Here is a 24,621-nt window from a genome sequence, read left to right on the forward strand (position 1 = left end):
GCTCGAGCACCGTTCTTCCCGACGCCGCCCCGGATGCGGGAGCCGCCGGGGACCTTCTCCGTAGGCGTCGCCGCCGCTGGGAGGCGGCTATCAGAAGTTCAGAGCTGGCAGACCAGCTCTTTGCCGTCCGGCAAGCCGAAGATGCCGCTCGAGTCCAAGAACTTCGAGCCGTCACCTGAGACCACCACATCAAGAACTGCCGGACTATTCTTTACTAAAGTTTCTTCTTCTTCTTCTTCGGTGTCGCAAATTTTTACGGCTTATAGTATCAAAGATTTCTTTAGGCTTGTATGTGCTAAATGTCTTTTGCGTAAATGATAGAACATCTATAAAAAGGTACCGGCGGTTAGACAGAAAGAGAAGCACTCGGTAGGAATGGCGAAATTTTATCAAAAGGAATATCGATCCTTAGCGGCCCTCGCAGCTTGCAGCACACTGCACAGAAGCGGTGTAGGTGGTCGATGTCCCGACAGCAGTTTAGAGCCGAGGTAGATCCTCAATGACTGAACGTTATAGGCACACCGGGCGAATCGCCCCTGCCACTAGCAGTGCTATCTGGCAGACGCCGAAGCAGATTAGATTGAGTTTAAATTCGATGGTAGTAAATAAAGCCGAGCCCATTGAAGTACAGCCAAAGGAGTTTCATTTTACGCAGTGGTCGACATGGCGGAAGCAGCTGGACGCGGGGTGTACGACAAAATGGAGTGAGAGCCCCGGTGTAGAGAATGCTACTTAGCAGTACATAGGTCCTCGTTGAAATTGTGCACCTGTATTTGAGGCAGTACACGAGAAAAAAAAACGCTATGTGGATTAGTTGTTAGTCGATGTTATAGTAGTGTTCTAGGCTGTTGCATGCATATTTACAGTGACCCTTGCTCATCCTGCTTGGGCCACAAGGCCTGCAGTATGATGTAAATAAAAGAAAGAAAGAGCATTGCCGAATGCACGTTCATTTCATTAGCATTGGGAGCACGTCCGACCGTAATTAACAAACTCTATTTACGTAAGCAAGACTTTTGAACTGATCAGTGTCGGCTATTGGTTTGCCATGGCCTCGTTAAACATGACGACGCCGGAGCAATGGAAGTGTTGGTCAAAACGTGGTGTTCTTACTTGAGAAATGCATTGTGAAAGCAGACCCTATTCCGCCAGCTGCTTTTCGGAAATTTTGTTCCTTGAGTGGTTGTCTTTTCGCCAATGTTTTATTTGAAAGTAAAATTAGATATAGGGATTTTTTGCGGGACATTTCTATCGCCGCTGCTCATTGTTACCCGAAGAGAGTCTTCGCAATGCGGTAAAGTTAAGATAATCAAAACCTTCAGCTCCACCGTACCGCACATTTCTTTTTTGGACCTTGAAAGTAACCTCGATTTCCATTGTCTCGTACTTTCCTTTCTTTAATAGTCGCCTGTGATTGTGGCTGTTGCCGGTATAGCTCGGTTTATCGGCTTGGCAGGTCACTCTTTCATAGCTTATAACTATAAGCGATTGAAATGCATAAAAAAATATGCCAACTTCTGTGCGTTTGCCCATTTCTAAAAGTACGCTTGTTTTTGCTGCCTGTTTAAGAACGTCAGGAAGTTAAAGCATACAGAAAACTGTTTATTTCATCAAACGAAGTGCGTTGAGCCCACCTGCACTATTGTGTGTGGCCTCCCGTTCTTGAAGATGGAAATGAGGCTACCAGAGCGAACTCACCACTTGTTGGAAGAAGATACATTGAGTAAAGACGCACATACTTTTGTTTTTAATTTCTGCACTGCACATGATAAAGGGAACACGGTGTCCTTTATTTCAATAACCGGTACATATACAAAGAAAAAAATTGAGAATTCACACCTCCTTTGCAATGTAAGGGTAATGAAGTATAAACAAATATTAATTTTACAGCGGAGCTGTTATATGGTAGGTTCTGGATGTTTGTGTGCTTAGGGAAAAAAAGATAGCGGCCACTCTAGAGCTAAAAGATCGAAAGCATAAAGCAAAACCGTATTGCCGGGTATGCCCCAGCTGCGTTTAATTGCGAAAAATGTCAAAACATATTGTGATAAAAATATATCGTAACCAAAAAACCAAAGCCGGAATAGACATTATTTAGTATGGATGGCGGTTTGATGCTACGGGCTCTATAGGTAAACCACCAAACCTTATCTCGGTTCCCTTCCACCCATAATATGGGTAGGACACGTGTGGCGAGGACTGCAGAAGAACAGCGTGCCTACGAAGAACACCGTGGTGAACAGAAGCGGGAATGTGTGCGGTGATGGCGGACGGCACGTAATAGGGACGAAGATCGTGCCGCAAACGCCCAGCGTTTGCACCTTTTGTTATATCACCCCTACCGACTCTACTTCCATCGCAATTGCGGGTGATTTCAGCATAGACCTGTCTCGGCTAAACAGAAAGTGGTTCGCGGCGTTTTTCTTGGAAGGGCTCGACATTCAATGTTACATAAGCATCAGAGTGCCCACGACACGTCATCGGTCGTGTAGAGACTTCAATTGGCGAAGAACCGTTCCAGTGTCGCCACAGAGCCACTGGCCGTATACCATAGCGATCATAAAGCGATAGTAACCTTGGTGACCAAATAATAAATAAAAAAAGCAAACAAGAGAGAGTTAAAAATAAAAAAGGATTGAGTGTGCAATTGAATAAAATCAATAAATCGTGAAAAAACGAAATTTATTGGGGTATGTGTCTTTCAATTTAGTCAACATATTTATTCTCGACATATTTATCACCACATATACAGCTCCGCTTGTCATCCACCTTCACAGAGTGGAATGGCTTTGAATATATATTTTTTAATATCCCGTTAAATGTCTAGTTTGCCTCTCAATTCTCTTCATCTGTTGAGCCTGCTTCTCTGAGTCCATCTATCGTTACTAACCTAAACTGAGTCACATTTACTTGTCAAAAGCACTACAAATGAGTTCTCATTGCCTATTATTATCGAAAAGCGATGCTTTCTTTGTCTATCTTCTGGGAGTTTGACGTGCATGGCTGGCTAGGTTTCTTGTTGTGTAGGCTAAGCGGGGTCCGAGACTTTAGTGTTTGTGTAATTGTGTGTCAGGTCTATGCGTCACAAAGATGCCAGAACGCGATTAACACGGGCTATAGCTCATTACAAATTAGTTACACGTCAATAGTGCAATTCGAACAGGAATTCCCAGCGCAGCAGTCTGATGCGCAACTAATGAGACCTTAGGCGCATGCATAGCACGAAAGAAAATAACCTTACCAGTCTTTTTTTTCGCGCAAGCTTTCGCTTTCAGACACTTCCTGCGTGCCTCACGTCGCATAGCAAAATTGTACTCGTTGCGTTTATTTGAACGTCGGCCGACGCCTTTGCTAAAAAATAATAATGTACAAAAGTCAGGCATCAGCTTACATTCGAGGACGAGGTTTGGTTGAAACCATCAGACACTACAATTTGCAAAAAGTTCAATACCATGAGGTGGAAAAATGTGCTTTAGATATTGCAAGGACAAAAGGAGGAGTGGGAATGTCCGTAGCAACGGAGGTTATAACGGTGTAGGAGGCCGCAAGCGTTAGACGACTCGCTCAAAACAAGTTCAGACATCTGTCTCTTGTGGCATGCCTGCGACATGACTACTTTGCTTAATCAGACGTGCCGAATTTCTAAAATCGCGGCCAGCCTAGATTCGAATAAGCATCGTGCAAAAGTGAGAACGTGCCAGTTTCCGCCATCTTTCACTTGTGACATTTCTTTGAAACGCTATGTGATATTTAACCGCCTTCGGGATCGTACCCGGTCAGCGGCAGAAAGGAGGCATCTAACGCTCCATGGTTTGCAACACTACTACACAGGATAAAAACAAGACACACGTTCGCAATGAACTTCAGCCACAACCGAACGTCTCGCTGTCAGGCCTAAGCTGGACTTCAAAGTGAGGTACGTCAGTGCAGCAGCCGCATGAAAGAACACCGCCATCATCTGGGCAGGCAGAGATTATAAGCTAAACACAGTACGGTACAAAGGAGCGTAGGCTTCGCTTACGTTGAATATATTATTGAATAACTTTTGCGTAAATTAATTTCAGGTGTAATTTATGAAGAGGCCGTCATAAAGTTGAACGCAACTCCCATGATACCCTGATATGCTCGTACTGAAGCGGCATTTATAAACGTCTGTCGCTGGTGCAGTAAAGAAAAAATCTTCGTCTCCTTTACCGGAACAATGCAAAATCCTTACGGTGAAATAGAAACCAAGCAATTCATAAAGCACGAGCGAAATGGCGGAAATATTCTTGTGCCCCGAGAAACCAATGTTGCCCTTATATATCGTGGCGTACCCTGGAGTACCATTTTCTGTGGCTTCGCCGGAAGATAGTCTGATTGCAGCGCGGGATATGACCATTGAATAAATTAAGAAAAGGAAAATATACGGAAGGATAACAGTAATAAAGAGAGGCATTTTACGGTTCATTTTATATTTCAAACTTCTTGCCCTCCGCCATTGCCTCACCCGAATTCACGCCACCGGTGAGCCCGAGATTGGCCGCTCTGTGCTGCGAATAAAACAAATACAGTTGATTAGTAGAATGTCTTACAAACTAAGAGGCTAAATTATTTCATCTTAAAATTGTTGCAGAATATGAGGGGCAGCTCTACATACGAGCAGCGTTTCAGTAACGAGCTCAACTTACGTCAGTTCTATTGCGCCTGAAGTCGCGCACGTCTGAGGCACGGAAAAAAATGCAAGATGGGTTTGTAACACGGTAAACGCAAGGCGTGCTTGTAATGATACTAAATGGAAGCTGCTCTCTGCAGTAGCATCGGTGACACTCCTTTCGTGTTGTTTTCTTTCTTTCTCTCTATCACTCTTTCTTTCGTTCTTTGTCTCTTTCTTTCTCTCTTTCCTTCCTTCCTTTCCTGATTTCTGTCTGCGCAAGCAACAAGCATACTTCCTTCCCCTTCAGAAGATATTGCGCTTTTTCTCAAGGACTCTGCTATTGTGGAGAAGCCAGCTTCTGATTTTACTCGTGCTCAGGAGTATACCGGTTCACTGTCCGCATTATGTGTCCCCTTTAAGTTTATGTCAGAGAAAAAAAATAACATATTTAAATGATGGCATGAGGCCTATTTTATAGGGGAATAAGGGGAAAAGATATCGGGCTAAGCACGGCTCACTACGGAAGCTTCCCATGCGAAGCCTCGTAACAAGAGCCTCTTTTAACGTTAGCGCGTTGCCAGAGCCAATCCCCGAAGCACGTCACCGCCTTAGGCCAGTACTTTCCCAAAATGTCCTTAGTCCTCGTTCCCAAACAAAGTGACGCACAGCAGGGGTTACTTAATGGGCACGCATAGCCACGTCGCAAAGCCCACTTCGCTGAGTAAGATGGCGATGCTATGTCGCTTCTTGTTGCGTTAGTAGTTATTTCCGCAGCTGCTATTTGACAATAATAAAGCATTTAGGTACCAAATGATGCGACGCCCACTTTGAAACTACGGGAAAATCAGAAGCGACAAGCGGGAACCGGGCAAAATAAGTATCCGGAAGAAAATCCCGAAATATCGACAAAAGTGCAGCTTGTTTTATTAATGTAGAATGCGTTACAGATCCTGTGCGTAAAAGACAGATGTAAGCGCCCGAATAATTTGGCCCACAAACTGCGCAGGCCCTATTCGTAAGGACGCTAAGCGAAGATTGCAAAGAAAACGAATGTTATTGGATAAGGCCTTTGGCTCTAATTGCGCTAATAAGGCAGTTTGGTTTTCGCTTGCGGAAAGTAAATCAACGAAATGGTTAGTCGCCTTCCTCAGACGGTACAACTTCAAGAAATATCTTGCGTGCTTTTTCTGACACTACAGTAGCGCCAAGAAGGCTAGAATTTGTTGACAAAATGGTTTAATGCCTGGCTAGTTTATATAGCACCCGTCCTAATTTGCGACCCATACATACAATTCAGGGGTGCTGTATGTAAGCTGGAGTGAACTTATTACATGGGCTGCTGAAACAAGCGATTCTCGAGCACGCCAGCCGAATACTTGGAGGAATGGGAGTGTCCTTGGCTTTGATAAAATTCGATTTCTGGGGCATCGAGAAACTGCATGAAGGAAACGATGGTTAAATCAGTAAACGGTTAGAATATTATTTATTTCCGAGTTCCATGCGTTTATCCAGAAGCTCAGAACCGTTCTAATTGGGTGGAAAACGTCTGCCTAATTAAACCTCAATCTAAGACACCGTTTCTTTATCAACACTGACGTGAAATGCTTACTTTGTGCGGAGAAGTGACAAAGGTAATCGACATACAATTCTTCATTCGACCTTGCTCTACTCACATTCGATATTAAAAATGTCGGGCAGAACTTATGTGCGATGTCTAACAAAGTATACGAAAAGAATTTTTGAGAACCAAAATTGAGAAAATTCAGAAGGACTTCTTTTTTTTCATTGAAGAGGCGTCATGAAAGAGGTTAATTCCACATTGTTAGACTGCACTACCTTCGCGATTATTGCACATTTTTATCCACCCTGTCTTTCGAATCAGCCCACGAAAACAGACAGAAAGATAGCCGGTAAGAAAACTGGTTTGACATTGCCAAGAATGCCATTCGCCTTAACAGAAGGGAGCGTAGGCCAAACTTTCAAAATGGCAATCTTCGAGATCGGCGCCCGAAAACGCTTAGCTTGGTCGAAATGAAAGCTAGGGTCCTGTAGCATAAAACTAGTCCAATCTCCTGCCGTCAAATTTACGTAACTGCCGACGCAAGCATGGGGCTGGTCTGTATACCCCAATGAAACGCTCTCCTCGTTTGCAATGTGCCACTTTTATTTGCTTTAAACTAATAACAATTTCTTCATTGAGTGGTTTTGCTTATCTAATTGACTGACAAAAGGCGAGGAGCCCGATAAATTGGAGAGCGTTTCGATGGGCCCTAGCCAGCGCAGTGAAAAAAGATAACCGGATGAAGAGGGTGGGGACGGCGTCTGCGGTTGGTCCGCTTCTTCTTACTTTGCTTGCGTTGACTGGTAGAAAATGGCGGCGGCGAGCAACGGAAGGTTAAGGATAGCGCTAAAACGGATCCTCAGAAATGAGTTGGCAGAGCGATGTCGTATACGTGCTGAAGGGACTCGATAACGTTACACTGTCACGCAACAAGATTTATTATGCTCAAATAAGCCCACGCTCTCCGTCAGGTGCGAGTAGCCAGTGCCTGAGCAATCGGCGGGCAGCCATCTTCTACATCTTTCGGAACGGGGCATTCTTCGGCCATTCCGAAAAAAAATATTCATTCTTGTTCTGCATATTAATGCATCTTTAACGCGTACATGTTACTATGACGAGGTGAGTTTTCGCGGCTTTATGACGTCGCGTGACATAAAGCGAAGTGGGCACAGCCTGAAAAATTTTGACCAATAGCAGATGGCTAATGGCAAAAAAAGCGTCGAATCAGAAAGAATAAGTTTTCTTTTGCTCGGCCTAACCATGCATGATCAATGTGCACATATCATATCTCATAGTGAGTTTTCGCGGTTTTCATGGCGTCGCATGACAGACAGGTGAAATTTTCTAACCAGTCATGAGAAGCGGTTCTTGTGGGAAAGGAGGGAAGGCTGGCACTATCTTCTGCAACCCATGCGGGAACACGGCTGAGCGCCAGCAGGGTGGAGGAGATGGGATTAAAAGAAAGAGAGGGTAGGAGGGAGAAAGGTAGAGAGTCGTCCCAACAGCATCAGAGCAGCCCGGCCGGGAGGGCGCAGTGGTTTCGACCGCAGGAGTAGGCTGGAGGTATGGCTGATAGCAGAATTGGAATAGAAATGTTTGCAGTAGCTTTACGTTATATCGCCCCTATTCTGACAATGCTAATAATGATATTCGCATTATTTTTTTGTAATATTCTGAAAATTATGAGTATTATTTTTCGAACACTTAGCAATATGATTGAACCCGCTTGAAGGGTTGTTATGCCACAGATAGTCAAACTTTAAGGTGTTGTCCTCGATGTTTTTTACTACCAATGAGGCTGGACCAGGCATGACATCGTCGATCATAAAGATACACGCACTGTACGCTGGACCATTTGTAGCCTTCCGGAGGCGATCTCGGAATTAGAATATAGGCGCTGCGTTAATAGAAACGTTGCGGTATTTGGAGGATGTGGCTCTCACGTAAAAAAAATTAATCACAGGCAGGTTTTGAAGTGAAAGAAGCCATGTGAAGGTAACGAACATTTTAAGAGTTTTGTAGTATCCTCTAACAGTGTACTGGCACATGTTTTGTAAAGTATTGTGGCAGCATGCGTGTAACGCCGGCTAAGAGACAAACTAAGAGAGAAATAATTATACCGGCCGCGTGCAAAAAGCCAAGGCAACCTGAGGGCATATTTTTGTCAATGAAATGCTGCATAATTCTTCGTAATCTCGCAAGTGAACGCAGTCGTTTCGTGCTGCAAGCTGAAAGCAAAAAACACTATATTACTCGCTGTTGTGCAGCCAAGTATGTAATTGTTGAGCTTGAGTGAGCTCTCGGGACAGCTCAGGTCATGCGTGCGTTCTCTGACCGGGAGGCACTGAGATGCGTGCGGTGACGCATCATTATCAACCACATCCACTGAGCCATGGATGTGGTTGATAATTGTGGAGGCTGTTCGACGCGGCGTCACTTTAATTCCGGCTGCAGAGTTCTACTTTAGTCTTTGGATTTGTCCTGTTGCAGTGTTCTACTTTGGTCTTTAGATTTGTCCTGTTGCTCTCCTTTCCTCTTTCCTTTTTCCTCCCCTCCTTCCTATCTTCCATTTCTGTGTTGCTGTCACCTCCCTTCAGAAGAGTAGGCAGGCGTTGTGCCCCTTCCAGTGGCAGTTGCCAGCCTGCTCCTCGCTTTCCCTTTCCTGATACCTGTGTATATGTGTTCAAAACAAATAATAATAATAATAGTTTCTTTCTGATTTGCTGAAGGTGTGTGAGTAGTATCCGATTACATTCAGCTGGCGTCCAGTTGGCTTACTGGCATCTCCTTTATAGAGGACTGCACCAGCTCCACACAGGGATGTGTCAGCACACAACTCAAAAGGTTTATTGAAGTCTGGGAGGACTAAGACAGGATCCGATGATATTGTCTTTACTTAGTTCTTGATAAATGCCTTCGCATTCCTTGCTCCAAATGAACGGCGCGTCTTTTCGGGTTAATGCTGTCAAACACCTTGTTTTTATGGCAAAGTCTGTGATGAAGGCCTTGAAATATCCAGCTAGACCAAGGAAAACCCTCAAAAAGAGCAAGTCACGAGGTTTTGTCAAAGTTTTAAACCTCTGCACTGACTCTTGCTTCGTACTTATTGTATGACTGTCAAACGTCCTTCCTAGATAAACCATTGATCTCTCGATACTCACCCTTTTTAAAATTGATCTTCAGCTTTGCTTTGTCCAAAGCATCCAAACTTGCGATAAATACAGCTCATGTTTATCTTTAGTTCAAGAGTCGACAATAATGTCATCGACGTACACCTCGCAGCATTTACCAGTCAGAGGTTCCAACATGGTGCTTAATCATTTTCTGGAGCCATGCGCCTGAATTTTTCCAGCCATATAGGAGCCTCTTATATTTATATATATCAAATGGGGTCACAAAGACGCGGTATTTTTTTTACTCTTCTTGGAGTGGTATCTGCCAATACCCTTACCAGTGACATCGCCCGTCTCATTATTAATCTCATCAGTGCAGGGCATAGGAAACGGAAAGAAGTCTGTTTGCGCATTAATCATACGAAAATAAGTACAAAGCCTGAATGTTCCATCTTCTCCAGTCTTGACCTGCTGACCTTGCGAATGTGTTTGACACTCTTTACTCATACTAAGCAACAGAAGAAGCACGACTGATGTTCCTGCTAAATTAGGATCGGCGAGTTAAAGTAGGCTTCATTTTTCGGTACAGTAGTCACGGAGACTCCCACTAGTGGGCTTATATGCAATTGCCTTATCCTATTGTTGTAATACATTTAAAGGTAAACAGTTCAGCGGGCACTTCCATTCAGTCCATGCATTCCTCACTAACCTGTTCCACAATCCAAATGTTGTACCACTTCCTTGCAGTGTAATGTAGAAAGAAGCACAAGATAAACATCTTGTCTTCGTCATTCACCCACTGGTTCAGTACACAAGCGTACTCGTAAAAGTCCAGTCACGAAGTGGGAACTGCTGATGTCCCATAGAACATGTCTGGTTTTACGGTGTCGCCTCGCTGATAGTTCTTACTCTATCGCTTGTGCCATAGCAGACATAAGCTGTTTTTGGCTTTCTAACTGTTCGCATTCAGTCTGGTCTGGATGAGCTACAGAATTACTGCTGTGAAGTTTGGTCGATAATCTATAGCACCTCTTAGGTGAACTGGTTGGAAGAACTTAACGTAGTCTTCCATATTGACACAAATATTCGCGGTACCCTGCTCAAGGAATTGGGCCACAGTTGTATACCTGACTAGGTGGCGACCCAGGTAAAGAACTCCGTTGAGCTAGCCCCAGGTTCCAAGCTAACTGGCTCTTCACCGTCCATATGGTAACTCCGGACGTGTCTGCGTCCATCATGGTGTCGGCCGGTTCCAATCTCGAACCACACCAGCTTCAGATTGTAACGTCTACGACAAAGAAGTAAAGAAATAAGGACGAGACGGTCTGTTCAGTCCGTCATTTTAATGAACTCCCTCTTCTGTTCCCGCACCTCTAGTCTTGGTCGTCTTCTTCCTTAGCTTCAGGGAGGTCCCGCTTCAGGCACTTGACATTAATTAATTGATTAATTAATAATTAACTGATTTATTTATTAGGACGACTAATGAGATATTCATTCGCTTTATTGGGTTCTCATTATACAGCAATGTCTAAACTTGGGCTCAAGGGTCGGCTTTCACATCACAGCGGTCATCCAAAGCCAGCACCACAGATAGTTCTACAGCGACCATGCTTTAGCTGACACCATCTGTAGAAGAAAACACTTGCAGAGGGCAATAGTTTTCGAAGGATCACTATAGCTCGATCGTGTAGGCGGCCTTGAGAAATCGCTTAGCATGGCTATGTCACCACGAATGGTGGTGCGGTGTGCAAGGTGCTGCAAAACACAACTGCTGCGCATCGGCAATGCTTAGCATTCTCGCCAAATGCATTTCTCAGAAAAATTATATGCCGCTCTCTGCATTTAGAAATGCCGCACTCTGATCTTATCCCTTGCCACAGATGTATATATGTTGTCACAGATGTATATATGTGCTGCGTTTCTGTGCAACGACTTCCCTGACCCATTTTATGGCGAGCCGCTGTAGATTCTGTAACGCTGCACTCTAAGTGTGCATTCAACTTCTACCGGAGGCAAATTGTTTTTTCGTCCACCTTGATTTCTCTTTATGTTATCACTTATGAGGCTCAATACAAAAAATAACTTTCCCTATGCTTTCCTTCGCTTCATTATCTGTTAGCTTCGTATTGATGTGACCATCAAAAATCAGGCCCCTCGCTACCCCTTTAACACAATTGCTAGCTGGGCTGGTTGGTTCATGCTAATAAATGAATGCTTGTAAGCCCAGTTTATCCCGTGCGTCGATGTCTTCTCTTGTCCCGTCCTGAAACTGCGCTTACCAGTATTCATTTATTCGCTTCCCTTTCTTCTCATGCCCTGCTGATTAGCGTTGTAGTGGGAAAGCGGAAGCGAGAGCTAGCTGCAAGCGAACGAAAACTCAATAGCTAAGTGGAACTCAAGGAAAGCAGTACAGGTAGAGTTGTCACCGGGAACAGCACTGGCCTGTCCGACGCTTTGCGAGACATTGGCGAATCTCGGCACAGACATTGCTACCACCTGTATTCAAAGAAACGCCTGTAGACAGCGTCGGCTACTTCTACTTTCGTATTTGAAAATTGTGCGCGATATGATGCCAATGTATCGTAATTCCTTGCCTATTGCTGGTATTGTTTTCCACTAGTGGTAAAATATGTGTATTGTGGTTTTTTCTGCACATATATTCTGTATAGAATACTTAGGCTTGGTAAAGGCGCGCAGCGATTCTGTAGGCCAGCAAAGCTTCCTTTGCTCTGCTATTTGCACTGCCGCTTAGCAGCCCGGGCCCGCAACAGGGAACAAACTTTGGGTAACGTCGTTATTGTAGGGCGGCTGAAGTGCGAAGGGGAACAGAGAGACATAAGCGAAAAAACGTGTGTAATTTGCCAGAACATTCACTGTGCCTGAAAAATCGTGACATTGCTTTTATTTGCACCAATCTCTAAATCGCACCAAGGATCTAAAACATGGGGAGTCCTGGGAGACTTGGTTTAGAAGCGGCAGGAATCGTAACGTTTGGCTCAAACAATACAGGAGGCAATAAATTGGGCTCAAGGAAGTTCGTAAATTTTATTATTCAGGTCACTTTTGTCTACTTCCCGGCCTTTTGCCGCACAATTTGTCTTTCCACTACAGCCACTGCGCCGGTGAATGTTCGACGGATTCTGACTTCAGCAAGGGTTAACATCAAGGACGGCAGGGGTGGGTGCATCAAGACCGCAGGAAACAGTTCAGCAGCGCATTGACGGTCAGTTGACCTAACTTTTAGGAGTTGTGTGTTACGTACTAGCGTTGATGACGTATCTTGCAAGCACAAACAAGCGTTACGTACTAGCGCTGATGTCATCGCCCACCCTCCCCCCTCCCCCCCACCCCCCACACACGCACACACACACACACAAACAAAGCTCGCGCACGCGTACGTTATACGTGCGCCCACAACAGCAACAAGTAAACGCAGGGACATGAAATTACTTTTAGAAATTCTGAGGACGCCTAAGCACGTCTTAGGAGTTGTGAATGCGAAAGCATTAATGTCCAATTGAACTACGCTGAGCGGTCGTTCGAGTTTGACGCTGCGAGTAATGTGTCATAGCGGTACGTGCTGCCTGAGCCAGCAAGCAGCAGCAGCTTGCAGTACCAACGCCGCATGTCTCCGAAGTCCTGTGCGACGAGAGGCTCTCCCCTCTGTAGCACCGCATTGCGCGCTATTGCGACAGCAGATGTGCCCTTTCGCCCGCTATGCTCCGTCGAGACGCGCTCTGGACGTAGCGTCGCAGCCAATGGGGATTCAGGTGCCGTTTCGCTGCTCCATACGATAGACGCGAGCTTTTTCGCTGAATGAGCCATTTGACGCTTTCGTATCAATATGTCGCCTGTAAACGCTTTGCGTATGGTAACACGGGAATTGCCATTTCATCATTCTGTAGTGCGCGCGCGAGAGTGTGTGCGTGTCCGTGTGTGTGTAAAGGGTTCACACGGATATTTCTATTTCTTAATTCATCTTGTGATGGCAAACTATTGGTAATTGGCGGCAAAGAATTCTAAGAAATGGAGGAAAAATATATTTATGGCTGAGTAAAAACAGTCACCGAATATCCAGTTTCTCATTGGAAGTCAAAGTCAAAACATCTCAAATATCCTCAGAACAATTCTGAATTTCATAGGTTAGTTTTGTGAATCAGTCGGCTTGAATTTCTCGCTGAAACCTTTCTTTGAGCTGCGCATGTGTTGTTTCTGAAGTCATGACTCGGAAACTCGAACGATTTAAGGAGCAAAAAGTATTTTCTTGCGCTGACACTTACTTACACTTGATAAAGTTATACGGCTTCTATCAGCGTGCCATAAGCACACAATAGTACAAATAAAACATCAATAGGCCATCAAAAATTAAAGAGACTGCTGCGTTAATTAATCTTGCCAATTATTTAATCAGATCAAGACATGTGTCTAGCAAAATAAATTATGAAAGGTTGAAACACGCACTTGCACCTGTACCCAACCATGACGTTTTGTTTTATCGGTGCGCCTATGTTAAATTTTCAAGTTAATTCTTGCTAAGTGAATGCAGACTAGTAGAGTAGCTTGCTGGGCCAGTTGGTGCATGGTGAGCGTATAATGGTTTCCAGCAAGTACGGAGGCGAGCACAAGTAAGTAGAAACGCACCGGACAACGCTGGTGTCCTGTCCGTTTCTACTTGTGCTCGCGTCCGTACTTGCTGGAAACCATTATACGTTGAATGCAGACGCTCACTAAATAAAGAAAAATGAATACACACTGCAATAGTAAAGCGAAGTCAAGGCAATATACAATCTGATATTAGCTCGATTACGTTGACTCTGTGTCATTCACACGAAACGCAGCTCGTGTATTCCTTTAGCGCTGTAGAAGTTTTCTGCCTTATCTATGGAGACTTTCATCAAAGAGGCTTTGGAGGATGATATTGTATAGTGGCTTAATTGATTAGCTATCGGAGCACACACTTGCACCACTGAGAGGCATATGACTATTTATCCTGCGTTCAACATGTATTGCTTCTTAAAGCACTGACCTTAACTTACAAAAGCTGTATATTAGCACTGCTCGGTGCATGGATTAGCCAGATTTCGAAAAAAAGAAAACAACCCTATATGTGAGATGCCTGCTAACAAGCTCGTGCGTGTGTAAAGATTATAACGTGGCTAAATGTACAAGATAAGCGGTGGTGGCGCAAGAAAGGTAAACCTCGTCCAATGCGTGTAGCATGCTTACTATAAAGAACGGTGTAAGGTAGCATTATTCTTTTTTTCTGTATTTCGGAAATTCAACGGCATCTGCGCAAATCTTCAACTCATTGCCGGGACCCAGAGGCCGAATGCGATTGTGTGCGACCTAAACAACGCCGCACCACTGGAACGGCGCGATTGGTATTTGCACCAGGGGCGCGCACAATGGTTCGTCCAGCGTGTTCACAAAAAGACTACCAAATACGGTTTGCCTAGCTTACAAAAGAAAAGCATCTCTGACCACCCTGATCTTACCTCATTATAGACAACACGAAAACAGTCGATGTTATTCATCTATGTTTCATACTGCGCCTGTAGATGTTATAGCAAAATGATAGGGGGGGGGGGGGGGGAGACAGGAAACGGGAACGGAAGAAACGAGCTTATCACCTACGACAGCAGCCGCGATGTTCCCAGAGAGAACGACGCCATCCTTAAGCAGAACTTTTTTTTTTCTGTGCTGTGCGCCCAGCGTACTCCTCTGTCGGTACAGCGTTGCCCATGGCCTCTGAAATACATTCGCAGACACCACCCCCGTCAGAGTGTCTGGCGCGCGACAACCTCGCGGAAATGAGAAGCGACAAGGCTTCGCAATAGCGGGTCCAGATATCAGCTGCACACTGCTTGAAGGACAATGATTGTGAGTCCCAGTGGTGGTGCTCGTACAGTTTCTAACTAAAATTACAGGAGAGATATTTGGCGCTGAAGTCGTTTTACTGTACAATGAGAATGATGAGTAAAAGTATTACTCTGATTTTCATGTTCGTGGCTTTGTTTGGTATGGTTTATCGGATTTCATTGGACCAAATTTCTAAGCAATCCAATTGTTCTCAACGCACGAGGCAATAAAACATTCGCGCACATGCACAATGAGTAGAAAACATTTCTGTTGAAAATGATCAGTTCGCAAAGTTACGAAGACTTTCGAAACGATAATGACAAATTTGGGAAAACTCCATGTACAAACCATCATGCTGGCTCAACCACCGTGCTCGTAGTTTGCGTAGACACTAGCGCCAAAGGTGCCTCTAGTAATTTTAGTAGGAAACTTTACTGTGGTAGTAGGTAAAATAGTGTTTTTATTTGCCCTGCGGCACAGGTGAAGCTTTTAATGAAGTACCGGCCCGATGACGATGACGAGTTGACGACAGCGACCACTGGCGTAACTGAAGGGATGGACACACCAAATCAGTTTTAAGGTTTTTGCTACTGTCGTCGCAAAAAAAAAAAAAAAAAACATTTTACTGCCCTTCTACTCTGCGAAGAATCATGGCCAGCAAAACTGTGCATGTGGGGTCCTTAGCCATGAACTGCACCTCTGCCGCGGGTGGGCCCGGCATTGCATATATCTTCTGAAGCGGCCCACGTATGGGGAGTGCTTAACGCCTGCTTCTTAACGCCTCTTCATATTGTCGTCCAATCAACCCAGGACACGCTGGAGAGTCTGGCGTTGTAGCTCCAAGTGGTAACGGTGGCAGAGGACATCATCGATAGTCTCTTAAAACATCCACTTAGCGCCAACGGATGAGTCAGCCATTCTAATGCGATAACTGTATGAGTTAGTGAAGGCTATACTGTGATCCACAGCCGATACAGCAGTGTTGCGCCAGGTCGATAAGGATTTCGTGACGGACGTGTACATTATGGCATACACGTAAAGTGATGCTAAAGAGAACGTTAAGTTTACCTGTGGTAGTAAATTATAGTTAGATTGTGGTTTTGACATTTAGAACACCAGGATTTTTTTTCAAATGTGAGGGAAGGGTGGTTTCTTTGTTTTGTCATGGCCAAGGCAATACGGAGGGCAATGCTTCAACTGCTCTGGTGTAAAAAAAAAAAAAAAAAAAAAAAAAAAAAAACAAGAACTCACTCTTACAGTGCCCTAAATAATACGAAGGCAGTAAAGACCGGTGGCGAAGCCGCTTTTGAAGTTTCCGCACAAGATCGCCGCGACTTCGTGCATCTTTACGGCGTCTTTTCGGGCCTAGCAAATTTCTGAACTAAAGGAAGGACTACGTTGCATTCTAATGGAGCGAAAGACTGAACTTTGCCAGTTTCAAGGACTTTACTTAAGTCACAATGGCACAAGTACGAAAACAGCGCATTTACATCTACGGTGTCACACAGACAACATACCAGCGCTGAGGTTTCGGCGCGAAAGATAAATTTAGTTGTAATGAACCAGTCACACAAAAATAATGAAAATTATGTTTAGAAAGAACGCCTTAACAGAACAAACTGAACGAGTGTTTCTTTTTTCTGTAGTGTGCCTTTTAGAACTTCAAGTTTCTCTTCGGGTGCTTATATAGGCACAATCGACCTCTAAGTAATTTATCAGATTTGTGAAAAGAGCACCTCCCCGCGCGTTTGTTTCTTTTTTCTATGGAGCACATCCCTTAGTGTAAGCTTGAAAGCACGAGTCGATTTTTGTTTATCCTTTCGAGGAGAACTCATTAATGACTACAATAAAGCAGTGGCATTAAGAACGGAGCCGTTTCTTCTTTTCTTCAAAAGCCACATGACGGCGCAGAATTTTGTTGTTTCGAAGACAAATGAACGTCGATTTAAAAATGTCTTGTTGGATAAAATCTTTGGTTTAGCATCCACCGTGGCTAATTCAGGGGAAGAAGTGAAAAGATAACAACCGTTCAATCTAACTAAAAAAACTCGTAAAGAAGCGTGGTATGAAAGAATGGACTCGAATAACTCGGTTCAACCGCAAATGTTTGAACCTTAACTGAAAATCAATTGTGCGATTCAGCGGATCGCAAAACAAAATGACCAAATTATCACGATCGCAGTAGCGAACCTTTTGAGCTTATCGCTCAAAAGGTTCGCTAGGTGAATTGACTAAGGGTATTACGGATGGACTTTGTTGTTGATCAGCGTGAGCAAATAGCAAGCCTCTAGGGTATGAAAATCAAGATTATATAGAGGTTTCTAGTGGGGGCTACTTTTTATCGGCCACAGAGAGAGAGAGAGAAAATAAAGAAAGTAGTCGCCCTTATGAATACCGAAGCAGCGCAGGCATGCCAACAATGAGGGAGATTCTGGAAGAAGTTGCTCTTCTATTTTTGGTATCTTCATCCTATAGATACACTTCGAAGTGTAGCGAACACGCTATAGGTTAACGTCGCACTTCACTTTATAACATGTTATCGAGGTTATATGATCTTATCGGCAGTGATAGCTAATTGAGGGAGGAGAGGGTAGTGGGACACCTTCAAGGATGTTTACTGCATGAGCGTCTCACTGCTGAGCACTAGGTCGCAGGTTCGAGTCTGGCCACGGTGGACGCATTCCGATGGGAATGGAATGCATAAGCGCTCGTGTATACCGAGCACTGGGTGCACCTTGAAGAACCCCAGGTGGTCAGAATTATTCCGGAGCCCACCACTGCGGCGTGTCTCTTAATCATATTGTGAGTTTGGTGCGTAGAACCTGAGAATTTATTTTAATAATAAATGTATTTTTATCGGGTGAGTGAAACTATTGGGTGAGAGACCCGAAACAATGCGAGACGGGAACCTACCACAACGTGTCTGGAATAAGCCAACTAACAGTTTGCATTAAGAAGGAAGTGCAATCCAGAATTGGTCCCATTTTTTGCTTTCTCTCGTTTTCCTTCAAATGAAAACAAAAAGAACTTTAAACAGCATGGCACAGGACATAGCAAAGGAACCACAAGACAGAGTGCTGACTAGCACATGGTTTTTCCTGCAGTTATTTTGTTGTGTCCTGCGTCACGGTGTTTCAAGCTGCTGTTTACAAGATGTGCCGAAGGAACATGCTGTTCTTCTCATGAATATGTCACTTGAAATGGTAACAATTTGTAATGACTTGAGGATCGCGTTGCGTGAGAATTGAGGAGAACCAAAGAATAACCTATTGATTAGAGGAAAAGAGCCAGTGCCTATGTTTTGCTGTGGACTCATTTCTCCGTCCCTGGTCGAACTCTTCACAATCTTGCGCAGATTTCACTGCACCACGATTTCTTAATTTACGCCATATTAAAGGGCACTTGGCCGGTTCCCTTTCTGGAAGGATTGAGCTTCTTCAAAGATATAATCTATGCAAAAACAAGAAAGAAAGAAAGAAAGAAAGAAAGAAAGAAAGAAAGAAAGAAAGAAAGAAAGAAAGAAAGACAACACGAAGGAGGGGACAGTCCTGGCGGACGCCTACACCATCATCACGGAAATCTCAAGTTCGGCATCATTGGTTGCACAAGGAGTACTTAACCATTCAGCGCCATTTAGTCTGCCAGCATTGCCGATGCGTGATAAGTGGGTTTTTTTACTTCCACTCGTTCGACCACACCAGACTCCACACGTTATTGTACGCTAACTCCGAAACTACGGCCTGTGTAAGAAAAAAAACGGTTTCTAGCTTGTCGCACTGAAGGCGCCGAAGTCTGAAGAAATTTTGATGCCTCACCAAGAACGGTTTTGTCTCACACGTCCGTTCGCTACTGTGTGTGGCCGAGTTTTTCAATGTGTATTGACTGTATCTTTTGCTCTAGACAGCGCCCTCAAGCGCTTGCGCGTTCGAAGTGCCAAACGTGCTCACCCGTGAGTGATCCAGAATTGCTGACGTGGTATTCGTTGCAGTAGTGCACTTTCTCGCTCGTTGACCATCGTGAACTATAGCTCGGTGTAAATCCTTAAAGGCAAATACAACGCAACTTAATTATTAGTAGTTTCATACTCTAATTACGCACGGTGCCATCGCTTCTGCCACATCCGCAGACCAGCACTAAGAAGAATTTGTCTTCGCTAAAACGTTAGTCACGCTACCTTCCTCTTCCACTTCCCATTGCTTTAGGCAGTTTTTACAATGTTCTTTTTGGTGGGTTTGGTGCGTCACACATCCTTGCGAAAGCTGCACGCTTTGAGGTCCTTGCGGTTTTCATCAATATCAGCAAGTGTTAACCTAGGAAATCAATGGGAATAGTCCACAGGCGGTTGCATGAAAAAAAAGAAATTTTACAGTGCCAGCGTAATTTTATGTGCTCGCAGCGTATACATACAGTCAACAAATCATGCGTCGGCCTGAAAACTGAGGTGAAATAATATGCCTCATCGCACAGGTATACAGTGTAAATGTCGCTAGCTCATAAGGGACATGCCAGATGCCTGTAATTGAACACAGAACGAGTTTGGTTTAGAATTCTAACTCTTGTGACGTGATGGAAGAAAGGAGAGGGAGAACGGGAGAGATTTTCAGCGCGCAATTAATGACTCTGCTGCAAGGCCGAAAAATAAATATGATTATTGACGTCAAGAGAGAGAGAGAAAAAAGCAATGATCAAGCTTCGTCATAAGCGCTTGGAGGCATGATGCGAAGTGCAATCAACGACCATTACGGTGCCCACTTTTGCAGTGTTCACATTCCTCGAAGCGAGTTATCACAGTTTTCGTCGGAAGCACTAGGGGCCTGTTTGATGAAGGTCTTTAGAGGCGGCTCCCAAGCAGGCTGCGTTGCAGCACCACACTGTGAGCTTTCACGACCACCCCCGTACAGCATCCCAGTTGAGCTCCCACATGGACCCGGTGGTACCCAACGCGAGAAGGTAAACTGTCGGATCACTGGTGAAGAAAACCGCGCAAATGCGTCGTTGTCTATTCGAATGAAGTAAAGCAATTTTCATTTTGTAATCACCGATAACTACGTTTCAAAGTTTTGCCCGGAAGAAGAAGCATCGATTGCGACAGCAAATTAGTAGATAGCTATGCGAAGTAAAGATAGTTTTATCGGCCGCATAAACTTGTAAACGTTCGCTTACAAGATAAGTTAACAAGCGTGGTGTCACGCCCGCCCAAGCAAACATGAATACGTATCACTCGATGACCGCGCACACTCGCTGTCAAAGCACTGGAGTGAGGAAGCGCGGCAGCAGCAGCGCATTGACACTCGTGCTGCCTCTCGCTTCAACGCAGACTAAGTGGCGAGAATACAGCGCGCACGAAGCTATCGGCACTCGATGCACTGTGTCCCCATCGTAGATAGCTGTTGAAATAGGGCCCGCGCGGCCACGCCATGCGCAGTTGCCACCGGAGCCCCCTCCCTCCCTTTCCCTCGGTGCCTTGCGGGCGACGGAAGACGGCGCGATTCCTTCCCGTTTCGCTGCCTTGCGCGCGCGAGATTGAGCCACAATCTTCCGCTCACCTTCACCTCGATTCACTCGCACATACAGCATACGGTGCGCGGCGACGATCCTATCGCCCTTGGACCTTATACCCAACATAACGGCGACGCCGACGGCAACACGACAGCGGAGAAGCACCGGGAGTGTCCTTATGATTGCTATCGTAATGAAAATTTCGGACTCTAGATGTACTTTGATTGACATTTGATTATGAACTAGGCGCCGCACGCCAGCCTCTACTTCCGCACGATAACTTCTGCGAGGAGGCTGTAAAGCGGGCACAAGGTCTAGAACGCGATTAATCGCTTAACGGGGCATCGACTTCGTCGCGTGAAACGCGTTTGTGTCGTTCGGTTCAGCACAGGGGATGTGAGAACCGCTCATGGAATTGTTCACCCACTCGTATAATTAAACGCCGCGAATCACTCGATTAGCCTATTTTATCCCCGCGTTCCCCTATTTCGCCACGCATGCAAACTGATACAATACAAAGCTCTGCGTAGATACGTGCGTGCAGGTCGTAAGTTCCCTGGAAAGCTGGGAACCTTCGTTTGGTTTATTGTCCTGTTTCTTGTGTCGTCTGATATTTTTCCCCATTGATACATTTATTAGTTGACATACACGTAAGTTGGACACAACGCAGACTATTCAGTGCGAAGGCACATCGTGAAAATAACGTGAACGAAAGTGTATCTGTGCAGTTTACTGCATATTCCAAGGTAAGTTTTAATCAGATGGCTTTTTCTTATTGCGTTCATAGAAAAATAAAATCACGGAAAAGGAATTTCTCTGAAATATACTCACAAGTACATGGTTCAATCTTTTAGGTCCCTTCCAAAGGAATGTATGCAGGACTGCGAATATGAAAGAAAAAGAAAAGAGCTGAACGGCTACGCGTGCGTGTAATCCTTGCTCTCCACACAGCGCATACGGCTTACGCATGAGCTTCCCGCCCTGGGTACGAGCGTAGTATTCAGAGCACAGCACGTGCACGTCGTTACGTGTTTAGTTCCTGCGCGATACTCTTGCCACTTCGACGACGCGGCACTATACAATCACTTAGATATGAGCTAGAGCGCATTCTCAGCTCCATGGAGTTGTCACTATATAAAGGGCTCCGTTGCTTTCGTGAAACGCCTACTGGAAGTTGTACTTAGCGCTTACAAACAGGCGCCGTTCTGCCACTGCGTTACACTCTTGTCGAGCCAGCTTTCACGATGCGCATAGAGAGCCGTTGCGTGCTTTCCTTGCTCGTCGGTGTATCTTGGCACCCGTATCGGTCCTCGTTTTCGTTAATGACTTCGTAGTTCGCGCAGATGCGTAAAGGTTAAAAAATAAGTGTTGCAAGAATGCTGACTGTCACACGAGCTCATTTGTTGGTGCACATCACTTCCTTTACTTACTGACTCCTTCCTCACATCCCTCTCTTGCCTTCAGCATTTTAGTAAATAAAGGTGTGTTTCCTTTGGCTTGCTTTGTGCAAAGTGTGATTTCCGCTTGGGCCTATTCTGGCCCTGTCTATACACATCTGGGATTTGCTTCTCTTCGCAAGAATGGAGCAGACACACAAACCGCGCAGAAGGTCGATGTGGTGCCAACACTCATTTCCTGCTCTTCCGCTTTTCTTTCGACGTGTTGTATTTGATGTGCTCTGACAATTGTTTACAAGGCTCACGCTGTTCGGGAGCAGCTTCTCAGTCGTTTTCCTTTTGGCCTTCCCTTCTGTTACTTCCGGTTCAGGTTTCAATCATGCAAACTTTCACGATGCCTCCTTTCTACTCTAACGTGACAGCTTTCTCCTCCCCCACTTCTTGTTGGTTTTCGTTTGTATGTTTTTTTTTGTTGTTGTATGTTTCAGCTAGTATTTATTTTGTGTGTGCACCAACTCAAATGGTATAGGCATAACGACCCGACAATTATCACACCAGTCGTCCGAGATGTCTCGTCATTGCAAACATTCTCTTTAATTTAACGAAAATTAAATTTCGTACAGCAACTACACAACCGAGCTGGCAAGGCTGTTGTATGGTGACTTAACGATGACACGCTTCCCACGATATAGATTACGAAGGTCAGTAGTCACGTAGAAAGCAACTATGCTTCTCTTAACGCAAAGAGAATTTGCAGAGCAGCTGTATTTAATGGTACCGGTACTTACCTTTTTTGTTGATGCGCTGATACATATTATTGCTTGTTCGTGTCCTGAAACGAGTTCTCATTTGCATGCATAAATGCCATGTGACCTTAAGGCACGGCTTGCTTGATTCCTCCTAATTCCACGATGGGGAATGATCAAGAAACCGGTAAAGGAAGAGGAAATTCCGACGAGAATGTGAGGTAGAAATTATTCAAATGATTCGGAAATTGACTAATTTTTGAGAGACTGCGTTTTTAAAGAAAACTGCGATTTACATGTACACAGCAAGTTTAGCGGTATCAAAATAACATCGAGTATGTCACAGCTTACTTTCTTCTATTTTTCGCCAGTGTTTCGTCTTCATTTCTACGTGCTTCGTCCTTTTCAGCAATATTATGTCCATCAATTCCAATCAGAACCAAGCACTTCAAGTTAACGCTCACCTATTCGGTTTGTGACATTGTTCTCATCAAGGAAATTTAGTCAGAGAGTTGCGACATTGAGCACGCTTGCGATGACTTACGCAAAGGCAACCCGGAGAAGTTTAAGGAATCTCTAGATATGACGAGTTTCGGTTACAGACCCGTTCAAGTGCGGCTTCGGTACGTATGTATCACAGGTGCACTTGTTTCCAACTTCTAATTTGTCTTTGCACCAGCCTAAGCCCCATGGTACGTAACAAGTGAGAGATGGAGGAGCGTTTAAATCCCCCACACGCCTTGCTGTTTCATTTGGTCGTATTAGACGGGGGTATTTCTTTATACCAAAGAAATATGGCTTCAGCAGGAAGAGCATATTTCTTCACCATCGTGTTTATGCTGTCTCATCTATTTCCGCTAGCATACACCATTTCTGCTAAAGTCTTTCTTTGTTTCCATTTGAGTATATGTGAACGTGCTCTGTACATAACTGCTACCCAGTAATATACTGCTTTGCGTTTCTTTTTCTTGATTCGAATACTAAGCGTCGTTCTTATCTGTCTTGTTGACGACAAAACGGGTTCGATATAGTGCAGAAGAAGAGCGAAGTTTGGTATCTCCGACACTCAGTTTTTTCATTTTTGCGTGACGAAAGACTAATGTGACTCAAATCCCCGTAAACTGAGCTTTGATCGGTGTAAAATCATGTGGAAACAAACAACCCTTGAAATTACGCGTTCCATTGAAATTTTATTTCTGCGACATAGTTACGATCATTATTCGTCGACTTCTCATATTTCCCCAGCGCTACGAAAGTTCTGCTCAGCGAAACGGCGGACGACGCCCTGAAACGGAAAGGTAATGCAACCAGTGGTCTCTATTTTTTCGTTTTTCAATATACTCGTATGGTCCTCACTCTAGAACGTGAAATGTTTTTGCAAGTCCTCCAAGGGCGGGTCGCGACCAAGACGCTCCGAAATACACCGCATGCTACGACGTCCTCGACGTGTCCTTATTGCGCCAAGTGTCCGTTGCGTATGGACACGCTATACTTAGACTATAGCCTATATATACCGAGCGCGGTTCCTATTTAGTGACTGCTCTGCATGCCAAAGTAGGACGCCTACTCTTGTTTGTTGACCTTATGAACCCCAACTTGGGCGGCGTGTTCGGTAGCAATTGTTTTTCTTTACGAGTCTGTCTCCCTAACAACATTGAAGGGACACCGCGACTGTGCTTTTCATATTGTTTACTCTTGCTGTCTTGGTGAGAATATGAATCGTAAATATCCAAATTTTCGTTTGGGTATGAAAAAGTACTTAGCTTCATTCGCTTAAATTTGTCATTGAAAGGCTAAATGTGACGCTTAT

General features: G+C 44.6%; 1 protein-coding gene and 1 long non-coding RNA gene across 3 annotated transcripts in view; one reads left to right on the forward strand and one right to left on the reverse strand.

The window, feature by feature from the left end:
* LOC126541593 (calcitonin gene-related peptide type 1 receptor-like) overlaps positions 1-24,621 on the forward strand; it is a 360,166-nt gene that overhangs the window by 159,088 nt on the left and 176,457 nt on the right. The gene's annotated exons all lie outside the window — the stretch shown is intronic.
* LOC129387600 (uncharacterized) overlaps positions 22,193-24,621 on the reverse strand; it is a 47,166-nt gene continuing 44,737 nt past the window's right edge. Inside the window, exon 3 of the long non-coding RNA XR_008614756.1 lies at positions 22,193-22,965. This is a non-coding gene — a long non-coding RNA (uncharacterized lncRNA). The remainder of the gene's footprint in view (positions 22,966-24,621) is intronic.

The sequence above is a fragment of the Dermacentor andersoni genome, chromosome 2 (genome assembly GCF_023375885.2).
Source record: "Dermacentor andersoni chromosome 2, qqDerAnde1_hic_scaffold, whole genome shotgun sequence".
In the NCBI taxonomy this organism is placed as follows: domain Eukaryota; kingdom Metazoa; phylum Arthropoda; class Arachnida; order Ixodida; family Ixodidae; genus Dermacentor; species Dermacentor andersoni.